We start from the raw sequence: 7,888 nt of genomic DNA, 5'->3' as shown, positions 1-7,888 counted from the left end.
CTAAACCATTGAGCCACCCAGCCTGCCCCTAAATAAATCTTTTTTTAAAAATGGCAATATTGGGATGCCTGGGTGGCTCAGCAGTTGAGTGCCTGCCTTCAGCCTGGGGCATGATCCTGGAGTCCCTGGATCGAGTCCTGCGTCGGACTCTCTGTGTAGAGCCTGCTTCTCCTTCTGCTTGTGTCTCTGCCATTCTCTCTCTCTCTTTCTCTCTCTCTCTCTGTGTCTCATGAATAAATAAATAAATTTTTTTTAAATGGCAATATTAAAAAGAAAGAAAGCTAGGGGCAGGAGGCACTCCTGGGGACACCCCCCACCCCCACCCAAACAGCCCTGATGCCCTGAAGCAGACCTGTGTCTCTGTGGGTCCACGGTCAGGCAGGGTGTCAGCCCAGGCCTCTCCTGCTCCTTCCCACCCATGGAGCTGAACCCCAGCCCTAGAGGAATCTGTTCTCCCATGGGACAGAGTGATGCCTCACCTTGGCCTGGCCCTGCACCCCAGGGCTGCATCAGACAGATGCAGGATCAGGGACCAGGAAGGAGGTGTGAACTCAGGGTACAGCATGGGGGACCAGGGAGGGCGGGGAGGCTCTCAGAGGGGCCTCCCACTCCCACTGCCTTCCTACCTGGACCACTGCCACTTCAATTTTCATAGCCCCCTGAGACTCTAACACAGCCTTCATTCACAGGAAACAGTCCCCTTGGGAGGACACTTGTTGAGGGGCAGACATGCACCCTCTGGCCTTCTCCCTGAGGCTTCATCCCCATCTCTGCCACTATCCTTCCCTCGGGTCCACTTCTTCCCGTCTTAGGCCCTGTCTCCTCATCTTTAAAATGGATGCTTTGGACCTGTGACTTCCGGGTCCCCTCCTGATCCTCCGTCCCACACCCGAGGCTTCTTCCCTCTGGTGCATCCTCCTGGATTCCATTTGGCCTGTGGCCAGCTGTGCTGCCTCAGGCAGGATTCCAGCCTCTCTGAGCCTGTCCCTCCTTCGTACACCAGGGTGGCATCCCTCGCCTGGCTTGGAACCTGTGTGAGGATCAAACTTTACCAAGGATGGGAGTGTGCCTTGAAGCCCTAGAGCTGCCTGCAGATGTGCAATAGAGGGATTACATACTTCTGGGGTCCCGAGAGTGACAGCCCAGCTCTGTTTCCTTTGGCTCCCCTGGGCAGTTTCATATTGGAAGGCCACTAGATAGGGCATGCACTGCCTGTGTCCAGCGCTGAGCTCGGGGGTATCAGAGTCCTCACTCCCAATCAAAGGCTTCTGGGGTTCTCTGGGTGCCTCCCAACAGAGGACCACACAGCTGGCAGGGGGCCCAGCAGGCTGCCTCTGCCTCCTGCCCACCTCCTGCTGTCTCCACACCCTCCAATCCCTAGGTGCCCCCGGCCTCCTGGGTCTCTGGGTACAAAGGGCCCCCAGGTGCCACCTCTAGCCACGGCTTAGGACAAATCGTCCTCATGGCTCTGAGGCGGCTGCAGAGCTTTCCTTTCTTCCATTCAGAAACTTGCCAAGTTGCCCCCAGCCTCCGTCCCCAGTCTATACCCTGCCTGTGCTCCTCAGACCTTAAAGAATATTTAACTACCTGTTAAATGATTTATCCCATTGAGGCTCCAGAGCTCAGGGCATCTCACGGGCCTCCTCAAGAATTAACTAGAGCCATAAATCAAAGCGACATTTGAGAAATTTCCAGCCGCCCCAGACAGCAGGCAGTGGCTCGGGCCCAGAGAGGGGAAATGGCATTTAGATGGGGGGAAATGGCATTTAGGATGGAGAAGCAAGAGCGCTGGCTGGAAGCAGACTCCAGGCTGGCTCAGGAGGAGGTGGTGGGCCAAGGACGTCCTGCTTCTAGAGGGTTCTGTTGGGACCACTCTCAGCTCTCTGTGTCACTTGCAGGCAGCGCTTTAACCCTTCACATGTACAGAACCTTCTATGGTTGGCAAAGAGCTCTGCCACCTGTTGTCTCAACTGATTTCAAACAGCCCGTGAGACTGACATCTGTCCCCCGGGGTAGGGGCAGCCTGGACTTGTGGCAGCCCAAGAATAACAAGTGTGGTGGGACACAGGGGCCAGATGGCTACTCGAGTCAAGGCACGGCAGCAGAAGAGGACTGGGTGAGGCTGTGTACAGAGTCTGGTGGGGATGCAGGCCAGGCGGGAAGAAGAGTAGGAAAAGTTAATTGATAATGAGCCTCAGCCATGTGCTAAACCCAGAGCCAAGCTGCAGATGGACCCTTCAGCCCTCACAGGAACCTAGGGAGGTAAGTGGATCATAGTTTTTTAAAAGATTTCATTTACTCATTCATGAGAGACACAGGGAGAGAGGCAGAGACACAGGCAGAGGGAGAAGCAGGCTCCATGCAGGGAGCCCGATGTGGGACTCGATCCCAGGATCCCAGGATCCCGAACGGAGCCGAAGGTAAACGCTCAATCACTGAGCCACCCAGGTGCCCCAGTAGGTCATTATTTAAACCTCATTTTACAAATGAACAAACTGAGCTTAACTGGCTGGGCCAATGTTACACAGCCAGCAAGTGTGAGAGCCAGGAATTGAACCCAGATTTGCCTGACTTTGCATCCTGTTCTTTTCAGGTCTGCTAAAAATGAAACCTAAAATCTAAAATCTAAAATCTAAACTGTGCTGGGCACTTGGCTCTACCTGGCACTTCCCTAAGAGCTTTACCTGCCTTATTCCCTGGAGTCCTTACAGCAGTCCTGGGAGATTGGTTCTCTTGTCCTACCCATTTTACAGGTGAAGAAACTGAGGCTCATAAACCCTCTGAGGAGCAGCGCAAGGGCTCACGTGCAGGCAGTCCAAACCCAGAGCCTCTCTGGTCTGTACCCACCACACAGTATAGTCTTCTGTGTTTGGAGGCTCCGAATAGGAGGCTGGACGGCAGTACCTTTCAGCCTGGAGTGAGGCAGTTGGACCATCAGACCCTATCTTAGAGGGAGAAGAGGATTCTATATGAAGAGGGACTCAAGCCAGGTGCTCAAACACTAGGCTAGGGCTGCAGACAGAAGACTTAACAAGAAGGCTTCAAGGAAGGGCACCTGGGTGCTCGATAGGTTGAGTGTTTGCCTCCGGCTCAGGTCATGATCCCAGAGGCTTGGGATGGAGCCCCATGTCAGGCTCTCAGCAGGGAGTCTGCTTCTCCCTCTGCCTCTGCCCACCCCCACTCCTGCTCATGCTCTCATTTTTTTTTCTCTCTCGATAAATAAAATCTAAAAAAAAAAAAAAAGAAGGCTTCAAGGGGTCTCTGGGGTTCCAGGGGCAGTTACCCCCCGCCATGTCAGAGCTGTTGGCAGCAGGCCTCAGTGGGCTCCCGGCACCTAACCAGTATCGGCTTTATAGGAGAGGAGTAGGGCCACGACTTGGGCTCATCTCCAGCCAGGAGGGCACCCTCAAGAAGGTGTCTGCTCCCTGATGTCCATAGGCAGCGCTGAGGGGCCATCCTGAGCCTCCCTCTTTTCCGTGCCCTAAGAGGAAAGGCTGTGGCCCCAGCCACGAAAGCCTCCCGTCCAGGCTGGGAGCCAGAGTCCTGCTGACAAGTTGCCACCTCCTCAAGTAGAATCATGTCCTCAATCTCCCATCCCTTGTCCCTAGGAGTCTTGAAATGTCTTAGAAATGCCAACATGGGGCACCCAGGCTTTGTCCCCACACTACTTCACCCCAAGAACAGAAAAAAAATCTCTCTTTTTTAAACGTTTTATTTCTTTATTTGAGGGAGAGAGGGCACGAGCAGGGGCAGGAACAGAGGGAAAAGCACACTGCCCATGGGAAGCCCAATGTGGGGCTCATTCCCAAGACCCCAAGATCACGCCCTAAGCTGAAGCCGGATGCTTAACAACGGAGCCACCCAAGTGCTCCCCCAAATCCCTTTTTGATTTACGACTCCCAGCTGGCAATTTGAAAACTTCCAAGTTTGGGAGGGGAGGTATCAAAGTCGTGCTGGCATCAGCTTGGCCTCACGGTGGGAGGTGGACAGAAAAGTGACATGAAAGTGTTCAAACCCCAGCAGCAAGGTGGGGCAAGACACACCCGCTGGCCAGGGAGGCGGCGGTGTCCCCCATATCTCCCCTGCCCCTGTCTGAACCCCTTTGAGCCTCAGGATCCTTCCCCCCACTAAGGATGGCCAGAGGCTGGTGCCTCCAGGAAGCTGGGATGAGGCAAGGCCCTTCCCGTGGGGACAGGCCCTGGTGAAAGGACCCTGCTGCTGGTCACCTCCTTAGCAGCCTGGCTGGTCAGCCCAGGCCCAACCCACCCTGGAAAGCAGGGCTCGAATATGCCCCTCCCCATTGACCCCTTCCCAGAGTGTAAATTCCACCAAGTTCACAAGGAGACCACGGCCCCCTAGCCTCTGCTCCCGGCACAACCTGGGCTCCCCAGGCCTGAGGCCACTCCTTTCCAGGAATAAGGAGAGACACCCCAAGAGTCCCAAACACAGGAGTGGAGCAAGACAGGATAGGTTCCTGACCCCACCTGCCCACCACGTGGACCTCATGCTGCCCTTAACAACCCCACTGCCTCTGGGCCCCAAACCTTCCACCGAACCACTCTCCCCCAGTTAGACCCTCCTATTCTGTGCATCAGTTTCTCAGGTGGGATCCCAGCTGGTCTTGACTCAGAAAATCAGAGCCAGAGGGGCGCAGGGACCCAATGTGTTTGTAGACATGAAAACCAAGGCAACGGGAGCATGTGGCACCAATGTCTGCGTCCTGGGCACACAGTGAATGCTCATTAGGCCAAGGAGCCAGCGCCGGCTTTGCAGAGGCCCAATGCTGCTGCCGTTGGAGTAGTTCTGCAACTGACCCCCATACTGACCCCAGCCCCACCTCCCCGGCCACCTATCCTTTCACCAAGCTACAGGCCCTGCTGGGGCTGCCTGCATTTACGGAGGCCCGCTTCTGCCCCTGGGTCCCCTGAGAGCCGACCTAGGAACAGATGCGTGGAGTGAAGCATTCCAAGCAGATGGAGCCGAGAGTGCCAAGACCCTGCAACAGGTGGGTGAGGGCACGTTCTGGGGACGCAGCGAGGCCTCTGGGCTGGAGCAGGGGGAGTGTGCTAGGTCCCTGAGAGTGGTGTCTTAGGGCTGCTACTCTGACAATGTCAAAATACACCTCGTCGATGGAAATGATTCAGGGGCTTCCAGACAAGGGAAGAGGAAGACCACTCCCACATGAACCAGTTCCTGTCCCTGCCAGGAGAGGGGAGAGGTCCAGAGCCTCGTACAGGGCGGGGCTAGGGATGAGCATGGTGACCGCCCGTCTTGGACTCAAGAAGGAGAGGCCCTGCCCCTCTCACGGTTTCTGTCGATGGAGCCCCGGGGTCTCCTGCCCCCGAGAGTGACTTTAAGGCTCTGACAGCTCAGCACGTCTCCAAGCAACAAGTGTGTGTTCTTAGCAGGCCGGGTGCTGGGAGAGAGAGCACCCAGCTCTCCTCCCTCACTGCAGGGGCCCAGGCCCTGGGCGGGAAGCTGCTCCAACGGAGGTGGTGGAGGGTCCCAACTCGGGCCGGAGCCAGACGCCCTGGGCTCGAGACCCCGGGAGAAACCAGGGAACAGGGAGGTCGTGGTGATGGTTGGGAGTCCTCCCCGAGGCCCTTCCGGAGGCTCAGAGGCAGGCCCAGGGCTCAGGGGAACAGGCGAGATGCGTAGCCAGAATCCTGTGAGGACAAGCTGTTATTTGGGGCATAGCTGGAGGGGGCTGGTCTATAGAAAGCAAGACACCCAGAGCCTGGCATGAACATAACCCTCACGTATTTCCTAGCTCACGGGGGCCTGTAGCCTGTCATGGCGATTTGCCATCTCTTCTCTCCTTTGCTTGTCATAATTAAAGAAGATGTACAAAGAACACTAGCAGCGAGCCTAACGCAGGAGCCACTCATGGGGTGGTGGCTGGTGTTGTTCTGTGACAGCTGCAAGGACACACGACACAGTGACGATCCCTTGTTTGCAGACCAGGAAGGAGGCTGAGGCCAAAGGGTGCAAAGGGAAATGATGAGCCCCGGGCCCAGCAGTGGGTCAGCACAAAGGCAGGCCCAGAGTTCCCAGTCCCAACTCCCACTTCCCATCCCTCCCCAGGCTTCCACAACTCCAGTCTTGGCCTCAGAGGCAGATCCCAACCCAGTCCCAACCGTGACCCCAGTCCTTAACCAAGCAGCATTCAGAACGCCAATCCCAAATCTGGTCTGAGGCTTTGTTCCTAACCTGGAAGTGACAAGAATCCAGATTCTACCCCAATTCCAAATAAGTTTCAGTTCCTCAAGCAACCCTACCCCAGTCCTCCCTTGCCCTTGCCAGTTCCAGCTCTGGCTCTGGGACAGGGGCTGGGGCCCACTCTACTCCTGCCTTGGGGTGTGAGGTTCTGACAGATTAGGTAACTTGTCCTAGCAAAGCGGGAGAGCCAGGTTCTCATCTCACGGAGTCAAAGTGAGAAGCTCTGGGGGCCATGGAGAAGCCAGCCCTGGAGACGCCCTGTACCACCAGCGGGATATGAATCAAATGAGCTACCTCGCTGTGCCCCCAAATTCCCTTGCGTACAGTGGCACCTTATAGCTATGTAAGTGGGGCGCCCGGATGGCTCAGTTGGTTAAGGGTCTGACTCTTGATTTCAGCTCAGGTCATGATCTCTGGGTCCTAGAATCAAGCACTGTGGCAGGCTCCACACCAGCGGGGCATCTGCCTGAGGATTCTCCCTCTTTTTCTCAAATAAAGAAATAAATCTTAAAAAAAAAAAAAAAAAAAGATGTTGCTGAATCTTAGAATCCGATGAGGGATGCCTGGCTCGTTGTAGGAGCTCCCTGACCTAAGATCCCCCCTCTGTATCCCCCCCATCTCTGGGGAGTGTCCTCTGGGCATCCCTTCTCTCCCCCACCTGCCTCTGTAGCGAGCAAATCTCCCGGGACCAGGCACTCAGTTCTTGAATCCTGCCAAGGGAGTGCATTGTTCACACAAACAGTGGTGGGGTGTGAAGACCCATACCCCAACTCCTCTGGAACCACTGGAAGGCCAGCTGACAGTATTCAGCCCTGCCCACCTCTGGAACATTCTGACGGACCACTCAGGTGTAGCTGGCGAGTCTCCAGGGCCTATGTGGAAATGCCCAAAATTTGAAGTAAGCCTGAAGGTGGAAGAATGAGGAGTGATTGGAACATAGCACCCAGCCAAAGGGCTGAGGGGCTGAGGAGCCAAGGAAGGAGCCCCTAGGGTGGAGATCCAGGCTGGGAGCCCACCGTGCTCGGCAGCCCAGACGGAGGAGCAGTTGGCATCCTGGACAGGCAGAGGGTAATCCCACCAGGAGAAGACAAATGGCCAGATGGCAGAGAGAAGGCACCGGCTGCAGCCTCCACTGGGAAAATTCATTAAGCCTTCAATTAGCGCAGGCCTGCCCCTGTCGGCTCCAAGGGGCGCCCGGGGCCCCAGGCTGCCCTGCCCCGGCCAGGAGTTAATAATTCACCCTTTAATGAACTCAGCAGAGGGACAGCCAGAACCACCCAACTGCCCACCTGCCCACCTGCCCGCCTGCCTGGGCTCTGGGCCGGAGGGAGAGGTGGGGGCGCCTCTCTGGTTCCTCTTATCCCCCAAGAGTCCAGTCTTATCACAGGCCAGCCGGAGGGGGGCTGGCACTGCAGACCCCCTTGCACCTGGGACTTGCGTGTGGTTATAGTATTCCTAGAAAGGAAGAAACCAGAACCCCAGAATGTCAGAGCAGAGAGGCCTCAGAGCTTTCCAGATTTGCCATGCCTGACACTGCCTGACACTGCTAGGGACAGAGGGATTAGAGCCCAGCCCTGCTGACGGGGCAGGAAGTGAGGAGGAAATAGACCTGTAACGGACCCTCGGACCTATCAGAGCATCCATAGCCTGTGCTGTCAACAGCAGCACC

Source organism: Canis lupus, chromosome 12 (genome assembly GCF_003254725.2).
Source record: "Canis lupus dingo isolate Sandy chromosome 12, ASM325472v2, whole genome shotgun sequence".
Classification (NCBI taxonomy): domain Eukaryota; kingdom Metazoa; phylum Chordata; class Mammalia; order Carnivora; family Canidae; genus Canis; species Canis lupus.
The sequence above is the reverse complement of the archived record's forward strand: the minus strand, read 5'-3'. Positions refer to the sequence as shown.